This window comes from Tursiops truncatus, chromosome 8, assembly GCF_011762595.2.
Source record: "Tursiops truncatus isolate mTurTru1 chromosome 8, mTurTru1.mat.Y, whole genome shotgun sequence".
In the NCBI taxonomy this organism is placed as follows: Eukaryota; Metazoa; Chordata; class Mammalia; order Artiodactyla; family Delphinidae; genus Tursiops; species Tursiops truncatus.
The window spans coordinates 95,222,038-95,235,876 of NC_047041.1; the positions used below are offsets into that span (position 1 = coordinate 95,222,038).

At 38.3% G+C, this 13,839-nt stretch overlaps 1 protein-coding gene and 1 pseudogene across 3 annotated transcripts in view; one reads left to right on the plus strand and one right to left on the minus strand.

Moving 5' to 3' along the window:
* The window catches only part of CSTPP1 (centriolar satellite-associated tubulin polyglutamylase complex regulator 1), a 187,899-nt gene that overhangs the window by 120,200 nt on the left and 53,860 nt on the right, over positions 1-13,839 (plus strand). The window lies entirely within an intron of this gene.
* Positions 2,908-3,007, minus strand: LOC117313492 (U6 spliceosomal RNA; annotated as a pseudogene).

A 13,839-nucleotide genomic window follows, 5' to 3' on the forward strand; every position in this document is an offset into this window, starting at 1 on the left:
GTTAGTTTCAGGAGTACTACATAGTGATTTGTCATTTGCATACATTATGAAGTAATCACCATTATAAGTCTAATATCCATCTGATCCCATACAAAGTTGTTACAGTATTATTGACCATATTCCTTATGCTGTATGTTACATCCTTGTGGCTTGTTTATTTTATAACTGGAGGTTTGTAGCTCTTAACCCACTTCACCTATTTTGTCCCCCCACCTTCCTGGCAGTGACCCATTTGTTCTCTGTGTCTATTGAGACTGTTTTCATTTTGTTTTGTGTGCTTGTTTGGTTTTCTTTTTTTTTTTTTTGTAGATTCCACATATAAGCGAGATCATGTAGATCTCACTTTGTCTTTGTCTGACTTATTTCACTTAGCATAATTCCCCCTAGATTATCAATGTTGTTGCAAATGGCAAGATTTCTTTTTTGTGGCTAATATTCCATTATATATCTACACCACATCTTCTTTATCCATTCATCTATCAATAGACACTTAGGTTGCTTCCATATCTTGGATATTGTAAATAATGCTGCAGTGAACATTGGTGTGCATATATGTTTTTGAAATAGTGTTTTTGTTTTCTTTGGGTAAATACCCAGAAGTGAAATTGATGAATCATGTGGTAGTTCTATTTTTTTTTGAGGAAACTCCATACTGTTTTCCACAGTGGCTGCACCAATATACAAAACCACCAATAGTGCACAAGGTTTCCCTTTTCTCCACGTTTTTGTTGTCTTTTTGATGATAGCCATTCTGACAGGTGTGAGGTGATATCTCATTGTGGTTTTTACTTGCATTTCTCAAATGATTAGTGATGTTGCACATCTTTTCATCTGTCTGTTGGCCATCTGTGTGTCTTCTTTGGAAAAATGTCTATCTAGGTCCTTTGCCCGTTTTTTAATTGGATTATTTGGGTTTCTGCTATTGAGTTGTATGAGTTCCCCATATATATTGAATATTAACTCTTTATCAGATACATGATTTGCAAATATTTTCTCCCATTCTGTAGGTTGCATTTTCATTTTATTAATTCTTTCTTTTGCTGTGGAGAAGCTTTTTAGTTTGATGTAGTCTATTTTTTGCTTTTGTTGCTTGTGATTTTAGTGTCATATATCCAAAAACTTGTTGCCAAGACCAGTGTCAAAGAGCTTTTCCCTTATGCTTTCTTTTAAGAGTTTTATAATTTCAGTCTTACATTAGTCTTTAACCCATTTCAAGTTATTTTTGTGCATGGTGTAAGATAGAGGTCCAATTTCATTATTTTGCATGTGAGTATCCAGTTTTCCCAGAATCATTTATTGAAGAGACTATTCTTTCTTGGCTATCTTGTCAAATATTAGTTGATCATATATGTATGGGGTTTTTTCTGGGCTCTCGAGTTTGTACTGTTGCTCTGTCTGTTTTTATGCCAGTACCATACTCTTTTGATTACTTTAGCTTTGTAATATAGTTTGAAATCAGAATGTGTGATGCCTCCTGCTTTGCTCTTTCTTTTCAGGATTGCCTTAGCTCTTCAGGTTCTATTGTGGTTTCATATGAATTTTAAGATCCTTTTTTTTTTCTATTTCTGTGAAAAATGCCATTTGAATTTTTAAAGGGATTACATTGACTCTATGTTGGCTTTGGGTAGTATGAGCATTTTAACATTATTGATTCTTGCAGTTGGTGAACACAGATATCTTTGCCTTTGTTTGTGTCTTCAATTTCTTTCATCAAAGTCTTGCAGTTTTCAATGTACAGATCTTTCACCTTCTTGAATAAGTTTATTCCTAAGTATTTTATTGTTTTTGATGCTATTGTGAATGGGATTATTTTCTTTATTTCTTTTTCAGAGTTTGTTTTTAGTGTATAAAAATGCAACTGATTTTTGTATGTTGATTTTGTGTCCTGCAACCTTACTGGATTAAGTTATTAGTTCTAACAGTTTTTTGGATTGGATTGTAGTTTTTAGGATTTTCTATATGTAAGATCATATCATCTGCAAACAGAGACAGTTTTACTTCTTCCTTTCTGATTTTGATGCTTTTTATTTCTTTTTCTTGGCTAATTGCTGTGGCTAAAACTTCCAGTACTATGTTTAATAGAGGTGGTGAGAATCGGCACCCTTGTCTTGTTCCTGATCTTAGAGGGAGAGCTTTCACCCTTTCACCACTGAATATCTTGTTAACAGTGAACTTGTCATATACAGCCTTTATTTTGTTGAGGTGCATTCCTTCTGTATCCAAATTGTTCAGAGATTTTAATCATGAAAGGAGGCTGGGGCTTCCCTGGTGGCACAGTGGTTAAGAATCCACCTGCCAATGCAGGGGACACAGGTTCAAGCCCTGGTCCGGGAAGATCCCACATACCGCGGAGCAACTAAGCCCGTGTGCCACAACCACTGAGCCTGCGCTCTGAGCCCATGAGCCACAACTACTGAGCTCACCCGCCACAACTACTAAAGCCCGCACACCTGGAGCCTGAGCTCTGCAACAAGAGAAGCCACCATAATAAGCCCTTGCACCACAACAAATAGTAGACCCCGCTCGCCGCAACTAGAGAAAGCCCGCGAGCAAGCGAGGAAGACCCAACACAGCCAAAAATAAGTAAATTAAATAAATAAATTTAAAAAACAAAAAAGGAGGCTGAGTTTTGTGGATATATGTTTTTATTTCTCTTGGGTAAATATCTAAGGGTGAAATTGCTGACAAATTGTTTTCCAAATTGGTTGTACTGTTTTACACTTCTATCAGCAATATCTGAAAATTCCAGTTGTTACACATCCTTGCTAACATTTGGTGTTGCCAATCTTCTTTTTTCCTCCAACTTTGAGATATAATTGACATATAACATTGTGTAGGTTTAAGGTGTACTATGTGATGATTTGATATATGTGTATGTTGTGAAGTAATTACCACAATGTTATTTTTTAAAATATAGACTGCTTCACAAATTTGTGTGTCATCCTTGCACAGGGGCCATGCTAATCTCTGTGCTGTGCCAATTTTTATACATGTGCTTCTGCAGCAAGCATAGTCTTTTTAAGTTTAGCTTTTCTAATGGGTATAAAGTAACCTTTCTAGTATCTTGTGGTTTTAATTTGAATTTTCATGATGACTAATGATGTTGAACACTTTTTTACTGCTTATTGACCATTTCCTCTGTGAAATGCCTCTTCAGATCTTTTGCCCATTTTTAATTTTAAAAAATTTTTTTAAAATTATTTTTTGATGTGGACAATTTTTAAAGTCTTTATTGAATTTATTACAATATTACTTCTGTTTTATGTTTTGGGTTTTGGGCCACGAGGCATGTGGGACCTTAGCTCCCCGACCAGGGATTGAACCCGTATCCCCTGCATTGTAAAGTGAAGTCCTAACCACTGGACCACCAGGGAAGTCCCTTGCCCAATTTTTAGTGGGTTGTTTATTTTAATCATTGAGCAGCAGTTCTTTATATACTCTGGATGCAAGTGAGATATGTGTATTGCAGATCTCTCTCCCATTCTTTGGCTTGTTTATTTATTTCCTTAGTGGAGTCTTTTATTGAGCAGAAGTTTTAAAAATCGATTTTTTCTTTTATGGTTAGGCTTCTGGGTCTGCTCTAAAAAAATCTTTGCCTACACTAAGTTTGTAACAGTATTACTCTACATTTTCTTCTAAAAGCATTAGAAATTTAGCTTTTATGCTTAGGTATATAATCCATCTTGAACTAATTTTTGTGTGTGGTTTGAAGTTGAGGTCAGGGTTTTGTTTTGTTTTTTTCCATATGGATAGCTAGCTGTTTGTTCCAGCACCACTCTTTGAAAGACTTCACCTTTCCCACTTAATTGTTTTGGTTCCTTTGTAAAAGAAATCAGTTGATTACATAAGTGTGGGTGTATTTCTGGATTCTCTGTTTTGTTCCATTGATCTATTTGTTGAATGTTAGTCTTGATTACTTTACCTTTATAGAAAGGTAGTGTATGCCCTTCAACTTTTGCATTTTCACGATTGTTTTGGTCATTAGAGGTCCCTTGAATTTCCATATAACTTTTAGAATAAATGTCAATTTCTACACACAAAAGAAAGCCTAACAAGAATTTGATTGACATATCCATTGAAAAGCATTTCTAAGTTTGTGGTTGATTTTCGGCTGTGGCTTATTGTGATATTACGATTGATTTTTTTTTTTTTCAATTTCGGTTTGGTCAGATTTTGTTTGGGGATTTTTCTCTAGAAATAACCTAAGGAAGGAAGTATTAGGAGATCTGAATGAAAGAAGAGGCATACTGTATTGTGTTCCAGGTTCAGATTCAAAACTGTAAAGAATTAATTCTACCTAAAATAAAGTTATTAATTCACTACAAAAAAAAAGAATTTGATTGAGATATGAAGAATCTGTAGATCAATTTGGGGAGAATTGTTATCTTTGCAATATTGGCTCTTCCAATCCATGAACACAGTAAATTTTTTCTTAGGTCTTCTTTAATGTCTCTCAGCAATACTTTATAGTGTTTAATATACAGATCTTACACATTTTATTAAATTTATCTATATATTTCATGTTTTGTGCTACTATTTTAAATAGCGTTATTTTTTTCAAAGTTTTAAATTTTATTTAATTTTTTTATTTTATTTTATGTTATTTTTGGCTGCATTGGGTCTTCATTGCTGCACGAGGGCTTTCTCTAGTTGCAGCGAGCAAGGGCTACTCTTTATTGCAGTGCGCGGGCTTCTCATTGGGGTGGCTTCTCTCATTGTAGAGCATGGGCTCTAGGACCGTGGGCTTCAGTAGTTGTGGCACACGGGCTCAGTAGTTGTGGTGTATGGGCTTAGTTGCTCCGTGGCACATGGGATTTTCCCGGACCAGGGCTCGAACCTGTGTCCCCTGCATTGGCAGGCAGATTCTTAACCACTGCACTACCAGGTAAGCCCAATAATGTTTTCTTTTCTCTAGCTTACTTTATTGTGAGAATACAGTATATAATAATATAACATACAAAATATGTGTTAATTGACTGTTTATGTTATCAGTAAGGCTTCAGGTCAATAGTAGGCTATTAGTAGTTAAGTTTTGGGGGAGTCAGAAGTTATAGGCAGATTTTCAACTGCGTGGGGGGCTGGTTCCCCTAAGCCCTGCATTGTTCAAAGATCAACTACATATACAAATGAATGTTTGTATTTATATTGTATTAAATTAAAGGGAAAATAAGAGACTAGGAACACTGAGAATTGTGACAAAATACTGAAGACAATATAAAAAGTCTTCCTTTTAAAAAAATTGCATCAGAGCAAAAAAGAACAATGAAGACTAGGTGGGTGGTATAATATTAATGAATGAAAGTGAGAAAGCAAAACCTCTTATTTTGATTTAGTCTTCTCAGTCAAAGAGGATGCTCTTTGGACTGGAAAAGATAAAATAAACACTGGTTCCAGAGAATGAAATCAAATATAGCTGAGATTATAAGAGATCACGTAACTGCTTTTAATGAGCTCAAGTTTCTGGGCCTAATTTACATTCTGAGGTGCTAAGGCCCAGTCGATAAACTGGCTGAACCACTGCTGGCAGTCTTTGAGAAAGCAGAAAGTGTGCATGTTGTGTGGAGGGGGTGGGGGGATGGGCAGAGGGAGGGTGGCATGGCAGGTGGAGAGGAGAAGTTCCAGAAGATTGGAGTCAGAAGGTCATTTCAGCAGACTGAAGGCTGATGACCTTGCCATCCATCTTGGGTTATATTCTTCAACTATTTCTAAAAAGAATTAAAAAAATAAATAAATTGTAGGTATGTAGAAAAGGAAGTTGTAGTCACTGTAAGCCTATCAGAGTTTATTGAAAAAGAAGGGGGTGGGAGGGGATGAGGGAAGGAGGAAGGGGTGGAGAGAAGAGATGAGTAGAGTAGAGAAGAAAAGGAAAAGAAAAAGAGCCCAGGCTTGGTGGGTAAAGAAGGCCCGATTTCAACCCCAGGTTTCACTTCTTAGTAAAATGACATTAGGCAAATTATTTATCTCTATAAGCCAAATTTCCTTATTGGTAAAACAAATAATAAGAGAACCTACTTCATAGGGTAGTCCTGAGTTGTAAATCAAATAATGTGTGTAAAGCACTTATTTATCAAAATCAGTGATGATTGTGATGGGAGTGATAAAAGATGAATGGTGGTAATGGCAATAATCCTGAAGGAGGAGCAAGTGAAATAGTTAATGCAAACTTATTCTGTTTTTGAAGGCATTACCAGACAGATTGGGAGAAAGCTGTACTTAGTTTTAGCTATACTTATCGTAAAATTATTCTAATATTTAGCTACATTTATTGTATTTGTATAGTTTAATTGGGTTTCAACAAGACCTTGACAACATCTCCATGATATCCTTGTGAAGAAGCAGAAAGAATACAGGCTGGTTGAACAACATATAACTGGTTGAACAGTCGTATCAAAATGTGCTAATTAATGAATTCATGTCATGCTGAAGGGAATAGTCCAGAAGTATGATTCTGGACTATTCTTTAGCCTATCTTTTTTTTCTAATCCATTATTTGCATGAAAGCATTGATAGCAGGTTAATCAAAGGTGGGAGAGGTAGCTAATAAGCTGCCTGAAAGAAACAGTGCCTGAAAAGCCATAGTATAATATAGTACAGAGAATATAGGCTTGGTGTCATGGGTCTACCATTACTTGCTTATGACCTTGAATAAATTATTTAACCACCTGAGCCTTTGCTTTCTAATTTGCATGAAGATAATACCACCTATTCCATGGTGGTTGTGGGAATAAAAAAGATAATATATGTGTACTAGTTAAATATATATGTATTAGTTATCTATCAGTGTATAATAAATTACCCCAAAACGTGGAGGCTTAAAGCAATAAATACGTATGTCACACAGGTCCGGAGGGTCAGGAATCCAGGAGCAGCTCACTTAGGTGGTTCTGGCTCAAGGTCCCTCATAAGGTAGAAATCAAGATTTGGGTCGGGGCTGCAGCCACCTGAAGGCTTGAATAGGACTGGGAGGTCTGCTTCTAAACTCACTCATATCACTGTTGGCAGGAGGCTTCAGTTCTTCATCATAAGTTCCTCATGATATGGTAGTGGCTTCCCCAGAAAAAGTGATCTCAGAGAGAGAGCAAACAGGAAGCATCAGTACCTTTTATGACCGAGTCTGTGAAGTCACCTACTGTCACTTTTATTTTATTCTGTTCTTTAGAAGTGAATCAGTAAGTTTAACCCATACTCAAGGGGAAGGGAGGGGAGTATCATAGAATTTTGTGGACCTTAAAACCACCACATTATACAAAGTACTCTGTATAGCGCTTAGCACGCAGCAGGTACTCCATAAATGGCAGTTGCTTTTATATTGTTACTAATATACACCTCATCCACATGGTCCTTACTATAAAGCTATTGTGCGCAGGACAAGAAAAACTCATGGTTTTTTAGATTCCTGGAAAATACAGAGAAGGAAGCACCATATATCACAATATTCATTATATCTGTTTTGTAAACTAAAATGAATGAACCATTTTTGTACAGCATATTTTGCATTAAGAACATAACTGATAAAAAAAAATTTAACACTTAGTAGGCATACTTAAAATGTAGAGTCAGCCTGCAAATACCAGTGACACGGAGAGTTTGAATGACAGTTAATCCAAAAATTGATTTTGTTTGGTTTTGTTAAGATAAAATATAAACACCTATATTTATATTTAACAAATATGAGAAGTCTTAAAATTTTAACTGTGTAGTACATCAACTTGTATGAGTCCTGCTTTCCTTTCCATCTAGAAATGGGCCACAGCAAAGACTGAGAGGCCCCAGTCTGCAGCAAAGATAAGAAGACTTGCTAGTTCACACACCCTCCCTGAGGGCAAGGAGTAATTTAGGGAGGAATTAAACCAACAAACAAAAAAGTGTATCAACAAAGGGCTCAGTTAAGCCAGAGAGTTGATGTTGACAGTAAAAATTTAGAAACAAGAATTAATATGGCTAAATCACTGGGTAACCTAGAGTTCCTCTGTTTATATATACATACGGATACATAGTATCCATACAGCCTCAAGGATTGTCTAAAGTTCTTTGTAAACAAAAGCATGAGATCTCTTGAACCCCAGGTGGACAGAGTAATTCACTGGGCCACTTTTGTAATGTAAGATCATTAAATTGAAGATATTGTCACACCCTAAACTGGTTCATTTACTAGTGTTTTGATTTGTATTAATCATTAGACAGATCCTCAGGCTAATGTCTGATGTGGTAGAAGGCTACTTAGCAACTCACCAACATAGCAATCAAACTTCCTAGTCACTGATTTGAAAGTAAGTAAAAATGGCCCCTGAGGAGCCAGTGTTTACAGAGTTTATATGTGTCTTTGTAGGAGAGGCAGAAAGTCTCCCAAGAGTTTGACAGAGAATCCGTTTACTTATAAATGCATAACCTTCAAGTACTGATCAGTTCAGCAGCAGCAGATAAAAAAGTAGTGAGGAGGGTCTAAAGTGTTGCCTTAGCCACACACTGACAGTGGGGATAAATGTTATCAAAAAAGAAAGTCACTAGAGAACCAGTGAAGAGAAAATCCATATTAAAGACAAACAAGAGAAAATCCATATTTAAAACAAGCAAACAGTATTTTAAGGTCATTAACCATATAGGGGACATGTAAAGGCTTTATTAATCTTTTTGCTCATCGAGGGTATCTTTCTATTATGGCCAGGGCAGTAAGCAATAGTCATAATGTTGAACCAGAGTTGATAAACAAAAGGTTACTTGTGTTTATTATCATCTTTTTAGTAAGCCAAGGAAGTCTGTGATACAGTTAGAGATAAGATATGTTTAAAAAATTTTTTTTAAGTTTTGACACTTGAGTAAGCTTTACTTATTGACTTATATGGAATGCACATAGAAGAAGGGGTCACTAGAGGCCTCTGGAAAAACTGTGTACTGATTCAGCCTCATGAGGGTCGCACAGCCTGTTCTGTGAATAATAAAATAATCATAATAGTAGGCATCATTTAATGAGCACTCACCATGTGTCAAGAACTGTGTTAAATCTTTACATGCATTATAATATTGAATCTTCTCAACCACCATTTAAGTATTATTATTATCTCCATTTTAAAGATGAGGAAATAGAGGTATAGCAGTTAAATAATTAGTGCAACAGAATCAAACCAAGGTCTGAATACATCCATTCGGGTTTCCCAGCTCAGTCTAAGTGTTTTATGGTGATGAGAAATATCCTTTCTGAGGAGGAATGACATTGTGCCTCCTAATTTATTTTCAAAGAATGAATGAAGATTCCCTCCTTTATTTCTTTTTTTTTTAATAAATTTTTATTTATGTATTGATTTTTGGCTGCGTTGGGTCTTCGTTGCTGCGTGTGGGCTTTCTCTAGTTGTGGCGAGCGGGGGCTACTCTTCATTGTGGTGCGCGGGCTTCTCATTGCAGTGCTTCTCTTGTTGCAGTGCATGGGCTCTAGGCGCGCGGGCTTCAGTAGTTGTAGCACTCGGGCTCAGTAGTTGTGGTTCGCGGGCTGTAGAACGCAGGCTCAGTAGTTGTGGCGCACGGGCTTAGTTGCTCCGCGGCATGTGGGATCTTCCTGGACCAGGGCTTGAACCTGTGTCCCCTGCATTGGCAGGCGGATTCTTAACCACTGCACCACCAGGTAAGTCCCAGCCTCCTTTATTTCTTACTTATTCATGTGACCCTTTATTTTCTCTCACTCTGTGGTAGGCTGAATAATGGCACCCAAAGATACCCAGGTCCTAATCCCTGGAACCTGTGAATGTTATCTTATATGACAAGAAGAACTTTGCAGATATGATTAAGTTAAGGATCTTGAGATGGGGGAGATTTTCCTGGATTATCCAGGTGGACCTAAATGTAATCACAGGTATCCTTATAAGAGGCAGACTGTGGGAGACTTTCATGACAGAAGAGGAAGAAGGCAATGTGAAAGCTGGAAGCAGTGGACAAGGGAAGGTGATGTGATGCGGGGCCACAAGCCAAGTAGTGAGGACAGCCTCTAGTCGATTGCAAAGCCAAAGAAATAGATTCTCCCCGGATCTGCAGAAGGAATCGGCCACTGACACCTTGATGTTAGCCTGTTAACACTCACTTTGGACTTAACGGCCTCCAGAACTATAGGAGAATACATTTCAGTAATTTCAAGCCACCAAGTTTGTGGTAATTTGTTAAAGCAACCATAAGATTCTAATACACACCCCATATTACTGGCTTCACGGTTTATTTCCTTCGCACTTTGTCCATATATTTTTCCTACACTTTGCAATTATTATATTACTTTTCTGAATTCAGTTATAAAAGCATTATTTCAGGTCAGGTTTGAGGAGTGTTGAGAGTTTAGCTAAGCTACTCCATGCTTTTGCTGCCTTGCAATCCATTTTGTTTGGCCTGCAGAGACCTTAAAATGATACCAGCTTCCTCAGCAAGTGCATGCCTTAGATAACAGCCTGCAAAGTCACAAACAAATATAAGTTCCTGATATGACTTTACCACTAGCAGTCTCCCCTGCCTCCCAGGGCTTTCACCTTGTCCCTTAGATAAGACCCCCATGGGAGCTTACCAAAAGCCCACTCTTTTGGTTTGAATTGACCAATCCGGCCTTAGCCCAGGAACCCCAAAGTTCTCCACCCACAGACCCTAATAAAGCCTTGTTGCCCCAGGTCCTGTCACTCTCTGTCTTCACTCGGCCTTGACCTCCCCGTGTGGCCCCTTGAGGTATGCTTTGTGCTTCCTCCAGGACCTGTCCGTAATAAACATCTCTATTTCAGTTTCTCTTGTGGTCTGTTGCTGAACAAGATAATATCTGGTACCCTATGCTCCACTTAAGAAATGTTGATTTGGGCTTCCCTGGTGGCGCAGTGGTTGAGAGTCCGCCTGCCGATGCAGGGGACACGGGTTCGTGCCCCGGTCTGGGAAGATCCCACATGCCACGGAGCGGCTGGGCCTTTGAGCCATGGCCACTGAGCCTGCGCGTCCGGAGCCTGTGCTCCGCAACGGGAGAGGCCACAACAGTGAGAGGCCCGTGTATGACCAAAAAAAAAAAAAAAAAAAAAAAGACCTGGTGCAACCAAATAAATGAATATTTTAAAAAAGAAAGAAAGAAAAGAACAAGAGTCATGGGAATTCCCTGGCAGTCCAGTGGTTAGGACTCTGTGCTTCCACTGCAGGGGGCTCAGGTTTGATCCCTGGTTGGTGAGGGGGGGACTAAGATCCCACAATCTGCAAGGTGCACCCCCCCAAAAAAAAAGAGGCATAATGACAAGCAACTTAACAGTAAGACTACAAGAGACTTAAATTGAGTATTGGGCAACAGGATGATGTGACTGTCATGAACCTAAATTAGCCTTAGATTAATACAAGAATAATAGAGGCTGTAAGGAGAAGATGATTGTTTTGCTCTATTTATTCATTTTTCATTCAACAAGTATTTATTGAGTGCCTACTGTATCCCAAGAACTAGTTTATAGATTGTTGAAGGTCATCTTTTTTAACCGTGCAGTAAAAAATAGAGATAGTCACAGTTTCATTTTGGAATAAAGGAAGGTAATTATCACAGAAATAAAACTATTGTGTTATTTGGAGATATTTTTGTTTTACTGATTGATTTAAAATTGCTTCTTTTGAGCTCATCACTCTAATTAGAGAAATAAATTCCTGACCGGGAAATGGCCTACCGAGGGCATAGTCAAGACAAAGTGCAACAATCATTGCATCTTTTTCCTGAAAGAACTTTCCCATGATTGTTTAATTCAGCCTGAAGAGCCTTTTGTGGCACTTAAACATCACTGAGGGGGAAAAAAAGGGACTGAGCTGGGTCAGTTTTGCAAAGGACGTAAGGGGTGAGTCTTGTTTCACTTGCCAGTATTAAGACAGGATTTCATCTATGAACTTTGTTTCTTGTCCAACTCCAGTTTCCACAGGTTTCCGTTTTCCTTTGCTCTCCAGTCAAAAGGAAAAATACTCATGTGATTATTAGGAATACTGGAGCAGTAAATTGTTTGCGGGACTTGAAACACCCTTTTTTCTCTCCCTTCAAAGCTTTAAATGATACTTGCTTCATTGAAGCTTACAGATATTAAAAGCAGGCCTGACAGAGTGTTTAGCTTCCAGTAGAAAAAAATCTCTATCAAACTAATCTTTGAGTCATGTAGAAGTTTTCCTTTTCTAATGTTAATGCTTTGGAGCATTCCAGCACCTTTTCAGTAACTGCTGTACAGAAAACTCCTGTATCTTCCTTGAGCCAAAGACGAAACTGGTGTCACCTCTAACGATTGTTAGAATTCCTAGTCTTTTTCAAATATGTTATTATTTACCCATTCTGTTCTTTGCAAAGTAACTCCCAAGGACCAGTGTCCTGGAAAAACAGAAATAACATAGTAGATTAGCAGTAGTTACGGGAACATTGAGAGTACCATTGCAAACCTGAATTTCTTGCATCTTTGTGGCTTCAGTTTAGAGTAAATGTAGATGGACAGAGGTCAAGCTGTCTCCAATTTGACCTTTAGTTAACCTAAAAGCTATATAAAAAATATAAAAACTAAGGATACCCTACTTCCTGTTACTTACAGAGAAAGAAGCATAAAAGGGCCAGACTAACAAAAAAAGGAAATAACATTTGTTGAATGCCTACAGTGAGGTAGGCATTGTGACAGGCACTTTTTAAAGTTATAATTCCTACAGTATCACATTTAATCCTCATCACAATCTGCATGGTATTGTCTCTGTATTATAGACAAGAAAACAGAGGCTCACAACTAATTTGTTCAAGGCCATACAATAAGTAGTGGAGAAAAGATTCGAAACAGTCTGTTTGGCTTCCAAGTTATGCCCTTTCCACTACCTCTTTCTTCCTACTTCTCTGACCAGTCCTCCTCAGTGTCTTTCAAAAAGTTACTCTCGGCAGTGGGAGGGGAGGTGGGCAAGAAAAAAAAAAAGTTACTCTCCTGTATTCGTCTTAAATGTTGGTATATCCCAGGGTTCCATTCTTGGCTCATTACTTTTCTCACTACACATGGTTACTGAGCAGTCTTGTCTCCTTTGACTTTTCCTACTACCTTAGGCAAATGACTTTCTAGCCCTGAACTCTCCCTGAGCACCAGACCCACACATGCAGTGTGCTCTCAGCCTCAGACATCACTACTGGTATGTCTGACAGTCACCGAATTTTCAGTATGTCAGAAACAGAACTCCTCACCTTCGCCCTTGAATCTGCCTCTCCTCGTGGGTTCCCCAAAATTATACTCTATCATTCTAGACTCCTCTTTTCCTCTCACATTCAGTCAGCTAAAAAGTCCCACTGTTCTCCCCTTCAAAACAGTTCCTGATTCCCGACCCTTCTTCTTGATTCCCCTTATCATTGCTCCGGTTCTTGCTTGAACCTTTGAAATTCTGCTCCCTTTACAGTCAAGTTATCTATATACGAAGAAAATCTGACTGTGCTGCTATTATTCTTCTTTTACTTGAAACCATTTAAAGGTGCCCGCACCATCTATAGAATGAAACACACAAGACTTTCTGTGACCTGATCTCTGCCTCTCTCTTCAGCCTTGTTTCCAGCAACTCCTTGCCTGAAAAGGTACTCTCCAATTATACTGAATTCAAGTACTGGTAGTTCCTCTCATCTCACATGTTGCTTGCCATGGGGATGCCTTTGTTGAGGCTCTGCCTGTAGCCCTGCCATCCCCATCTTTCCGCCTGGATAAACTCCCGCTTCAGTACACATCTCAGGTAGCACCTCCTCTAGAACACCTGCCCTCAGCAGCCCTCTACCTCAACCCACCAAGGAGGCTAAACCCTGTCCTCCCTGTCATTACTTTATCAAGATTGTTTTGAAATCAGTTTTTATCTTCTCTATTAGACTTT